This window comes from Pinus tabuliformis, chromosome 9 (assembly GCF_031772625.1).
Source record: "Pinus tabuliformis cultivar Carrire ecotype Pingquan chromosome 9, CPIR1, whole genome shotgun sequence".
Lineage (NCBI taxonomy): Eukaryota > Viridiplantae > Streptophyta > Pinopsida > Pinales > Pinaceae > Pinus > Pinus tabuliformis.
The window spans coordinates 122,826,660-122,839,124 of NC_142307.1; the positions used below are offsets into that span (position 1 = coordinate 122,826,660).

The window sequence follows — 12,465 nt, forward strand, 5'->3', positions numbered from 1 at the left end:
CTTCCCTTTGACCCCATACCCTTGTGGTTGTTGCATATAGATCTCTTCCTCCAAATTCCCATAGAGAAAGGTCATCTTTACATTTAACTACTCAAGATGCAAATCTTTTGCTACTATTACACTTAAAATAGTTCTGATTTAAGTCATTTTAACAACGGAAACTCCATTTTAACAACGGAAAGAAAAAAATATTCGTCGTGTGTGAAAATTATAAGGGAAACTCCATTTGCTAAACATGAAAGTACAACTCTTCAATTTAGTGTTTTAAACATTCATGCAACGTCAAATGCTCATAAATTTGTTTTACAACTTTTAGAACGATAAAAAAACAGAGTACTCTTCCAATTACAAAACATGTAAAGCTAATAGTTAATGCTTAGAAAGAGAATTATATCAATGGTTGAAAACATATATTTTGTTTTCATACATGATTTAGCTTTGAAAGTATATAATTAAATATGTGACTTGAATAAGGTATAAAAACACTGAACACATGTTTTTCACAGAAGAATACTCAATATATACAAAGAAAACATTTGGAAAAGACTTTCTACAAGCTACTAAGGAGGAATATTGAGAAAAAAAAAAAAAAAATGAGATTTCCCAAAGCCCATATTACACACTTTTAGTTGATGAAAGCATTGATCAAACTATGGTGCAACATTTGGTTGTTTATATTACTATTTGACAACTGAAGGAAGAGTTTCATGTGCTACAAAATTAATACATTTGCTACAAATTAGGGATGGAACATTACAATCTATGTATGATGTTGTGACATCTCTCTTAGCATAAATGAATTTATCCATGACGAAGTTAGTTGGATTTGGGCCTAATGGAGCATCATCCATGAGGGGTATTCGTGAAAGTATATCTACTAAGCTTTATCGACATGCCCCTCATTTATTATATATATGTTGTATAGTCCATCGATAAGCATTAACAGCAAATGATGATTCATCTTATTTTGAACAGTTGCAAGTTATTGATAAGTTTGCAAACACTGTTTATTCATGGTTACAGAAATTTACTAAAATATATAAAGAATTGAAAGAGCTAATGGAGTCATTTATAATCACAAAGTTAGAATTGTTACAAATTCATCATATTGGATGGCTTTCTAGAGGCAAAATCATGGAAATACTTGTTAAACTCATGTCTTTTTTTATTAAGAGGTTTAGAGTTAGTTGAGAAAGAAACATATGAGATGACCACAATATTTCAAGTTAAATTTTGCATCCATTTACTTGTAGATGTGTTTATTGAGTTAAAAATGTTGAATCAAAAGATCCATGATGATCATGTTGACATTACATATGTTGAAATAACTTTGGATATCACTATCAGTTTGCTTCATAAGCGATTTACAAGAGACACATTTGGAGTAGGTGCAATGCACACATCATCTTTTAAAGTAAAACACAAAGAACTCTTGATTTTCATATTACATAGATATGATACATGTACATGAATTGAGGTTTGAGAGTTTGTCGAAGTCACAAAGATTAGGGACATTAAATGATTGCATTATGCTGGGAAAAAGTTTTGTAATAGATTCGATTGACTCTCTAAATGCAAGGTTCATAAATTTACCTATTTTAATGTAGCTATATTTTTTAGTCCTCGTAATTATTGTGAGTATATAAATGATAGAGACTCACAAAATAGAAGATGGTTGACATGTTTAAGTGAAAAATTTAATCTTAGAAGTTTTGCTATTGTGGACAGTGTTAACGTTTGGGTGAAATGGATAAATTTATTTGTACTATGTATAAATTTTACAAAAATATATATATATATTTGAAACATGGGATCTATGTGGAAGTGAACTTGAATGGTTTAAAGTATTTTTATGTTTAATGCATCTATGACAAGCAAATATTATTATTCTATCTAATATAACACTATGTGAAAGAGACTTTTCAAAATTAAATCAGATAAAAAATTATGATAGATCGAAATTTTATTTAACATTAGATATGTTAATATTATTCTCTCGGTGCAACTCATGCTTTAGATTTTATTTAACATTAAATATGTTAATATTCTTCTCTCGGTGCAACTCATGCTTAAATGAGGTAGATTGGGGTCTATCAAAAATTCATTAGATGTAAATCAAATAAACGCCTTATTTAATTCCATATCTTTCTAATTAGTTTGTTATTTATGCTTATGTTTGCTTATTATATCTTAGTTAAGTACATTCTAGAAATACCACAAGGCTTTAGAATCTAAACTTTGTTGTCTATTGTCTTCTTTTCAAAGAATCTTATGTATTTTTATATCAACTTATATTTTTATATTTTTTATTTTGTTGATTGATTATTATTTATAGATATAAAATGTCACCTCTCGGTTGTCCAAAAAATGATCGAAAACAACATTTACTTGCTCATACATTTCACATCTTTCAATGTTATAATAAATGACACATTTCTGAAAATGAAATATGATCATCTAAATGAGGACCATGAATCAGGTAATGTAGAACTTCTTGAAGAGGAACCAGCGTCCAAGAGGTCCAAAAAAACATTCAAGTCCAAATGGAAAACGAGATTTTCATGGGTTTATGTTGTAAAAAATTGTAATGGTGTTGAAAGAAAAAAATATTCGTCGTGTGTGAAAATTATAAGGGAAACTCCATTTGCTAAACATGAAAGTACAACTCTTCAATTTAGTGTTTTAAACATTCATGCAACGTCAAATGCTCATAAATTTGTTTTACAACTTTTAGAACGATAAAAAAACAGAGTACTCTTCCAATTACAAAACATGTAAAGCTAATAGTTAATGCTTAGAAAGAGAATTATATCAATGGTTGAAAACATATATTTTGTTTCCATACATGATTTAGCTTTGAAAGTATATAATTAAATATGTGACTTGAATAAGGTATAAAAACACTGAACACATGTTTTTCACAGAAGAATACTCAATATATACAAAGAAAACATTTGGAAAAGACTTTCTACAAGCTACTAAGGAGGAATATTGAGAAAAAAAAAAAAAAAAATGAGATTTCCCAAAGCCCATATTACACACTTTTAGTTGATGAAAGCATTGATCAAACTATGGTGCAACATTTGGTTGTTTATATTACGTATTTGACAACTGAAGGAAGAGTTTCATGTGCTACAAAATTAATACATTTGCTACAAATTAGGGATGGAACATTACAATCTATGTATGATGTTGTGACATCTCTCTTAGCATAAATGAATTTATCCATGACGAAGTTAGTTGGATTTGGGCCTAATGGAGCATCATCCATGAGGGGTATTCGTGAAAGTATATCTACTAAGCTTTATCGACATGCCCCTCATTTATTATATATATGTTGTATAGTCCATCGATAAGCATTAACAGCAAATGATGATTCATCTTATTTTGAACAGTTGCAAGTTATTGATAAGTTTGCAAACACTGTTTATTCATGGTTACAGAAATTTACTAAAATATATAAAGAATTGAAAGAGCTAATGGAGTCATTTATAATCACAAAGTTAGAATTGTTACAAATTCATCATATTGGATGGCTTTCTAGAGGCAAAATCATGGAAATACTTGTTAAACTCATGTCTTTTTTATTAAGAGGTTTAGAGTTAGTTGAGAAAGAAACATATGAGATGACCACAATATTTCAAGTTAAATTTTGCATCCATTTACTTGTAGATGTGTTTATTGAGTTAAAAATGTTGAATCAAAAAATCCATGATGATCATGTTGACATTACATATGTTGAAATAACTTTGGATATCACTATCAGTTTGCTTCATAAGCGATTTACAAGAGACACATTTGGAGTAGGTGCAATGCACACATCATCTTTTTAAAGTAAAACACAAAGAACTCTTGAGTTTTCATATTACATAGATATGATACATGTACATGAATTGAGGTTTGAGAGTTTGTCGAAGTCACAAAGATTAGGGACATTAAATGATTGCATTATGCTGGGAAAAAGTTTTGTAATAGATTCGATTGACTCTCTAAATGCAAGGTTCATAAATTTACCTATTTTTAATGTAGCTATATTTTTTAGTCCTCGTAATTATTGTGAGTATATAAATGATAGAGACTCACAAATTAGAAGATGGTTGACATGTTTAAGTGAAAAATTTAATCTTAGAAGTTTTGCTATTGTGGACAGTGTTAAACGTTTGGGTGAAATGGATAAATTTATTTGTACTATGTATAAATTTTACAAAAATATATATATATATTTGAAACATGGGATCTATGTGGAAGTGAACTTGAATGGTTTAAAGTATTTTTATGTTTAATGCATCTATGACAAGCAAATATTATTATTCTATCTAATATAACACTATGTGAAAGAGACTTTTCAAAATTAAATCAGATAAAAAATTATGATAGATCGAAATTTTATTTAACATTAGATATGTTAATATTATTCTCTCGGTGCAACTCATGCTTTAGATTTTATTTAACATTAAATATGTTAATATTCTTCTCTCGGTGCAACTCATGCTTTAAATGAGGTAGATTGGAATTTCATTTATGATTAATAGAAGAGACAAAAAGTAGAAAATTTCTTCCATTATGAAAATAGATTCATATCTCTGGTGATCTAAAATCTAGTAATTTTGAAGAATGTGAATTTGTAAATTTCATTATTTATTATCATCATTGTCTTACTCTATCGAATACTTGAAAGAACTACTTTGGTAAATGAATTTTTTTAATTTTAGAGCATTTCACTTTTATTTTATAATATCTCTTAAGTTTTACTATGTTTTATCAACTTATTTTACCAAAAAAATGAATTTTGTAATTTGTCAATATGTTTATTTTTTGTTTATTTTTATTTCAGACCTATATAAACGCATTCAAATTGTTTATTCCTTAAATCTTGTTTGATTCAAATCCAATGATGATTTAAATAGAGATGTTACAAGCTGAAATTTTAATAATGCATGATAAACATGTCTATGAGAAAAATCTAAAAAATAATATTTTTGTTGTGATCATATGCATAGTTCACTACATACTAATTTAAATTTTAGATTATGATTAATGTTATCATCTACAATTTGTGGAATGCATATATTCTAAGATAAATATTAGTATTTATTTTGTTTATCATAATTTTTTGAAAATGAAATTATATGTTTAGTAAGTATTGTATATGAAAGTATCACCATATTTTTTTCACGTTTATATGTGAAGTTTTTCTCAAACATATTAAATTTAATCATTGTGAGATATTATGCAAAACATGAGAACCACAGCTGCCAAGGTTTTGTAACCAAAAGAAGAAGCTACCATGGATCAATTTTGCGATCATGTCTAGGAATTGTTATTCCAACTTTTTGAGATGAGTTATCCCATAACTCCTTCTCTAAGGAGTGTCGGTGTGCTCCATACCTCTGAAAAACACATGGAAAAGTCTCATAAGTCTACAATTTCACATTTTATACACACAATTATCTAGGTTTAAAACTCACATAAAAATTATTGGTCTTCCAAAAGAGTTTAAATAGATAATAGAATTATGATTTGATTAATATTAGTCAAATATGAAAGTTGTATGTCAATTCATTTATATCTATCATATAAACTAAAATTTATTTTTTATTTTATAAATGATACATTTTATATTCTTTTAATATAAGTATTTATGATTTGTCATATTTTTGTTTTTATATTAATCTCGTTAAGATGTAGTGATGTCTATACGTTTATTTTTTATTCACATTTTAGACTCATAAAAGAGCAAATATTATGGATATAAAATATGTTAGTAAAATTTGATCTTTCAGATTTCTTACCAGAAGTTTGGCATATTTTTAAAATTCATCTATATGAAAGTTTTTTATTAATATAAATATCGTTGGCTTTTTCTTTATAAAATGATACTTCTAACTTGAGTAGAAAACAAACTTTTACTTTTATAGATAACACTTTTATTTGAACTAACTTTTATTTTATAAATGACATTTTTATTTGTTTTTAATTTTTAAAAAACTTGAATTTCTTTTAAATTTTTTGTAATTTAATTTTGTAATGAAATATATTTTATTTTGTTAAAATATGATAATAGTTTACAAATATATCTTAAAAATTTCTTAAATTTATTTTTCAAAATTCAAAATTTTCATACATTACAGTCTGAGAGCGATATTTTTTTATGATCAAATTTATTAACACTTTTACCTTTGTCACTATCTGAATAAAGAAATTATCATATTTATTCAGTCTAGGGTTACAAAACTTAAGAAAGTTTTCGATGAAAGCATTAAGAGATGGAATTGTCCTCGGAGTGAAAGAATGCTTAAACCACATAAAAAAGCTAACAAAATTCAAATTGATTGGTTCAATTTGCGCTAAAACACCATCTAATTTTAAGAATTTAATTTATTTAATAAAAGTAAATTTGGTTGAAAATGAAATATGAAAATAATATTTTTCCAATTGAAATACTTTTTTAAATCTTTTTATTATGGAAGAATAACATGAACACATGACCAAATAATTGAAATTAAGACCACTCCTTCAAATTTGATCATTACCCAAGGGTCCACTATCCAAATTCTTAATCTCTGGAAATAATAAATATCTGGCAATTTATTTGAGAACCAGCGGTCTTTCATAATGTTTTTTATAATACTATTTTTAAAAAAAATCGATAAAAATCAAAATTTAAATTCTTTTTACACAATTTTAGCTTAGACGGTCTAGACGGTCTATGACGTGTTTAATTTTAAATTTGAACATTGGTTTGGAGTCTTATGATTATTTCCCCAGTTATTTAAGTCACAATTCAAAACTTGTAATCGATCATTGAACCATATCTAAAGTCTAATGACATATGACTAATTCACAACTAGTTATTTAATTCACAATTTAAAATTTGTTAATATGTATAGCCAACGAAGGTTTGGTGAATACTTATAATGGCTATTAGCTTTTCTAGGGTTTAAATTGGTTTAAAAAGTGTTCATAGTGAGGAATGTATAATTCTTATTGTTGATAAAATTTGAAGAGTTGGTCATAATTTCAATGAAAATGGTATATATTCATGTCGTTTTGCCATTATAAAAAGTTTAAGAAAACTGTGTTCCAATTTACAACAATGCATTATCTTTACATTTTATTTTTAATAATAAAAAAAAATTATAAATAAATTAAATCCCTAAAATTATATGGGAGATAGTGTTATAGCTTTTCTAGGGTTTAAATTGTTTAAAAAGTGTTCATAGTGAGGAATGTATAATTCTTATTGTTGATAAAATTTGAAGAGTTGGTCATAATTTCAATGAAAATGGTATATATTCATGTCGTTTTGCCATTATAAAAAGTTTAAGAAAACTGTGTTCCAATTTACAACAATGCATTATCTTTACATTTTATTTTTAATAATAAAAAAAAATTATTAAATAAATTAAATCCCTAAAATTATATGGGAGATAGTGTTATAGCTCAAATTGACCAAACTTATTTGAGTTTTGTTAATTTCTTTATGTGGCATAAGAATTCTTGCAGTTCGAACACTATTCCATATCTCAATACTTTCATTGAAAACTTTCTCAATTTTTGTCGCCCTAGACTGGAGAAGTGAGGATTTCTTTATTTCTTTGGTCAGATAGTGGCAGAAATAAAAATGTTAACAAATTTGATCATCCAAAAACACCGCCCTCTGGCTATGAATTTTGAATTTTGAATTTTGAAAAATAAATTTAAGTATGTTTTGAGAAGATATATGTTTGTAAATTGTTATCATATTTAACAAAGTAAATTGTATCTCATTACAAAATAAAACTACAAAAAAATAAAAAATAAAAAATAAAAAAACCAAAAGGAATCAAAATCTTTAGAAAATTAAAAACAAAGAAAAATGTTATTTATAAAATTATAAGTTTGTTCAAATAAAAGTATTATTTATAAAATTAAAAGTTTGTTTTTTATTTATATTAATTTTCAAGAAGAAAAAATCAGTAATCTGTGTGTTAATAAAAGGTTGTTACATATAGCAGAATTTTAAAAAATATACCACATTTTTAGTGAATAATCTGAAAGATCAAATTTTACTAACAGATTTCGTATCCCATAATATTTTCTCTCTTATGAGTCTAAAATAAGAAAAAAAAAAAACATATAGACATCACTACGTCTTAATGAGATTGGCATAAGAACAAAAATATGACAAAACATAAATACTTATACTGAAAGTATATGAAAAGTATTATTTATAAAATTAAAAATAAATTCTAGCTTAATTGAGAGATATAAGTGGAATTTTGGCTTATAAATTTATCATTCAATTATATTAATTAGAGCATTTTTTTATTATCTATTTAAATTCTTCTTGAAGGCTGAGACTTTCAATGTGAGTTTTAAACCTCGACAATTGTAAACTTACAAGATTTTTCATGTGTTTTTCAAAACTATGGAACATGTTGTGAATCCTTAGAGAATGGATTCAAGGATCAGCACATCTCAAATAATTAGAACTACAGTCCCTAGACCAGACCACAAAATTTATCAAATGTAGCTTCTTCCGATTATATAACTTTGAATAATGTGATCTTCTAGCTTAGCATATTGCACAATACCCTAAAATGATTAAATTCAATATGTCAAAGAAAAACTTCACATACAAACTTGAAAAAATATGATTATACGTTCATATACAATGCTTATTACTTATCTATAATCTCATCTTCAAAAAAAATGATAAATAAAATAAATATTAATCTTGTCTTAGAATATATGTTTTCCACAAATTGCAGTTGATAACATTAATTATGATCTAAAATTTTAAATTAGTATGTAATGAATTGTGCATTTGATTACCAAAAAAAATTAACCTTTCAGATTTTGCTGAAAGGCATGTCTATCTAAAGTTGCAGTTTGTAACATATCTATTTAAATAATCATTAGATTTTTATAAAATAAAATTTGAGGAAGAAACCATTCAAATGCATTTATAATGAAATAAAAATAAGGAAAAAATGAGTACATTAACAAATTACAAATTCAAAAAAAATTGTAAAATAGGTTGATAGTAAAACTTAGAGATATTATGAAACCAAAATTAAAAGTAAAATGATTTAACACTGAAAATTTTCACTTACCAAAATGGTTTTTTCAAATGTTCAATAGAGTAAAATAATGATGATAATAAAATCTAAAACTTACAAATCTGCAATTTTCAAAATTACTATATCTTAAATCACTAGAGATATGAATCTATTTTCATGGTGGAAGAGGGTTTCAAGTTTTCATCTTTTTCATTCATCATAAATGGCATTCCAATCTACGTCATTTCGACATGAAGTAGAATGATAGAGAGAAATATTAAAATCTCCAATGTTTTTAAAGGAAGTCTTTATCTACCATCATTTTTTCTCTGATTTAATTTTGAAAAACGACTTTCACATATTGTTATACTTGCTTGAATAACAAAAATAATTTTCCATAGCTACATTAAACATGGAAATCCTTCAAACCATTCAATTTCACCTTCATATAGACCTCATGCTCCAAACATATGTTTTTTTTTGTAATATTTATACATAGTACAAATAAATTCATCTATTTCACCCATGCATTTAACATTGTGCACAATAGTTAAGTCTCCAACACTAAATTTCTCACATAAACATGTCACATCTTCTTATTTAAGAAACTTTATCATCCATATTCTCATAATAATTACTAGGGCTAAAATACTTAGCTACATTAAAAATAGGTAAATTTGCAAACCTTACATTTAAAAAATCAACCACTTTCATTACAAAACATTTTTCTAGTATAATTTAATCATCTAGTGTCCATGATCTTTATGACTTTGGAAAACTCATAAACCTCAATTCATGTACATGTACCATACATATGCAATCTGCAAACTCAAAAGTTCATTGTCGTGTTTTATTTAAAAAAGATTGTGTGTATTGCACATGCCCCAAATTTTTCTCTTGGAAATTGCTTATGAAGCAAACTAATAGTGATATTCAATCATTCCAACAAATGTAGTGTCAATATGATCTTCTTGAAACTTTTGATTCAACTTATTTAACTCAATAAGTGGATGCAAAATTGAACTTAAAATATTGCAGCAATCTCATATTTTTTTTTCTCCACTAATTTTCTATTTCTTAATAAAGCAGGCATGAGATTAACGAGTCTTTCCATGACTTTCTTTTTAGAAATTCATCAAAGATGATTAAGTTGTAACATTTCTATCCTTGTGATTTTAAATTACTCCATTAGTTCTTTTAATTCTCCACATCTTTTAGTAGATTTCTCTAACCATGAATAGACCTTGTTTGCAAACGTGTCAATAGTTTGTAACTTTTCAAAATAAGATGAAGCATCATTTGTTGTTAATGCTTTTTAATGAGATATACAATGGATATCTAATAAATGAAGAGCATGTCAACGAAATTTAGTAGCGAAACCTTCATGACTACCCCTCATGGAAGATGTTCCAGCATACCCAAATCCAACTTTGTCATGTAGAAATTCATATCGAATAAATGAGGGGCATGTCAATGAAGTTTAGTAGCTAAACCTTCACGACTACCTCTCATGGACGATGTTCTAGCATATCAAAATCCAAATTTGTCATGCAGAAATTCATTTTTGCTAAAAGAAATGTCACAACATCATACATAAATTGTGATGTTTCATCCCTAATTTGTAACAAGTGTATGAATTTTGTAGCACAGACTTCTTTTTTCATTTGTCAAATATCTAATATAAACAAATAAATGATGCACCATAGTCCAATCAATACTTCATCAATTAAAAGTGAGTAATATGCACTTTGGAAAATCTCATCTTTTAATTTTTTTCAATATACCTCCTTAGCAGCTTATAGAAAGTATTTTACACTTGTTTTAATTGTATATGTTGAGTATTCATCTATTAGAGGCATGTATGGAGTGTTTTTATACATATTCAAGTCACAGATTAACTTATATGCTTCTAAAGTTAAATCATGTATGGTAACAAAATACATTTTTTCAATAACTAATATAATTATCTATTTTCGAGCATCAACCATTAGCTTTACATATTTTGTAATTGGAAAAATACTATGTTTTATCTCCATCTAAAAGTTACAAAGCAAACTTATGAGTATCTGATGTTGCATGGATGTTTAAAACAATAACTTGAAGATTTGTATTTTCATCTTTAACAAATAGAGTTTTTCTTATAAATTTTATATACCATGAACATTTTATCATTTCAACACCATTACAATCTTTTACAACATAAGTCCATGGAAATCTCGTTTTCTATTTGAACTTGAATAGTCTTTTGGACTTCTTGGATGTTGGCGCATTTTCAAAAAGTTTTACACTATCTAATTCATGGTCCTCATGTAAATGATCATATACTTCATTTTTACAAATGTGCAACTAATTAGTGCATTGAGAGATACTAAATGCATTGTCAAGTGAATGTTGTTTTCAATTTATTTATTTTTAGACGTCTAAGAGATGGCTTTTTATACCTATAAATTATAATCAATAAACAAAATAAGAAATATAAAAACATAAATTAATATAAAAATACATAAATTTATTTGAAAAGAAAACATTAGACATCAGGATTCAGATTCTAAAGTCTTGTCGTATTTCTAGAATGTACTTAAGCATGAATAGTAACTAATCAAAAAAATATGGAACTAGATAAATCATTGATTTGATTTTATGCCCAATGAAGTTTTGATAGACCGTGTGTCTAAACAAAGGGTCTTAATGATCAGGTAAGTCTCGTTGTGTGTTGTGTTTATATTTACCTTCATGTTCATATGGCACCTCTTCTCAGAAACAAAACTAAAATTGAAATTTGATCAATTATCCATATCTACATATAAAACTAAAAAACAAATGTTTCACAATGATCCACCCAAAACCATACCAATTGAAAAGAGAGACAGAGGTGCTCCCAAAATTTTCTACAACAAAAAATCCAAAGATAAATTTTGTTCAACAAAAAGCTTATGATTACTTTGAAACATTGGTAAAAGAATCATATAGCATAAAAAAGGTAAATTCTCCTCCTAAACCAGATTTGCATCATGACACTCCAAATTTTTATCAACCTAAATTAGAAACAAACCTTTCATTTCCTAAGGAACAAGAAGTTATTAAATCAAGATAGATTTGGTCCACTTTGTTAATAATGGAAATATTTATATATTTTTATTGCATGCCACAGTTTTTGTCAGACCTAAGTTCTCCCTAAGCACGTCATTGTATCAAGAATTAAGAACCTACTATCCAACCTATACATATTGAGGAGAGAAATGCACTCTCAAAAGCAGACACTCAGCTGGTAGATACTAGCACAACATATCGGAAAGAATTATTTTACCAGAGAAACAAAACCATGTCAGACCAAATTCTTCATCATATTTTCCATGGTTTTGAATGGGTCTAGAACCAAACTATGGCTCTAGCTCTAAACTCCAACAACATCGTCATTTCT

General features: G+C 26.7%; 1 long non-coding RNA gene across 1 annotated transcript in view; it reads right to left on the bottom strand.

Annotated features, from left to right (window-relative positions):
• Positions 1-5,155: 5,155 nt before the first annotated feature.
• LOC149147389 (uncharacterized) overlaps positions 5,156-12,465 on the bottom strand; it is a 36,506-nt gene continuing 29,196 nt past the window's right edge. Inside the window, exon 3 of the long non-coding RNA XR_016263083.1 lies at positions 5,156-5,390. This is a non-coding gene — a long non-coding RNA (uncharacterized LOC149147389). The remainder of the gene's footprint in view (positions 5,391-12,465) is intronic.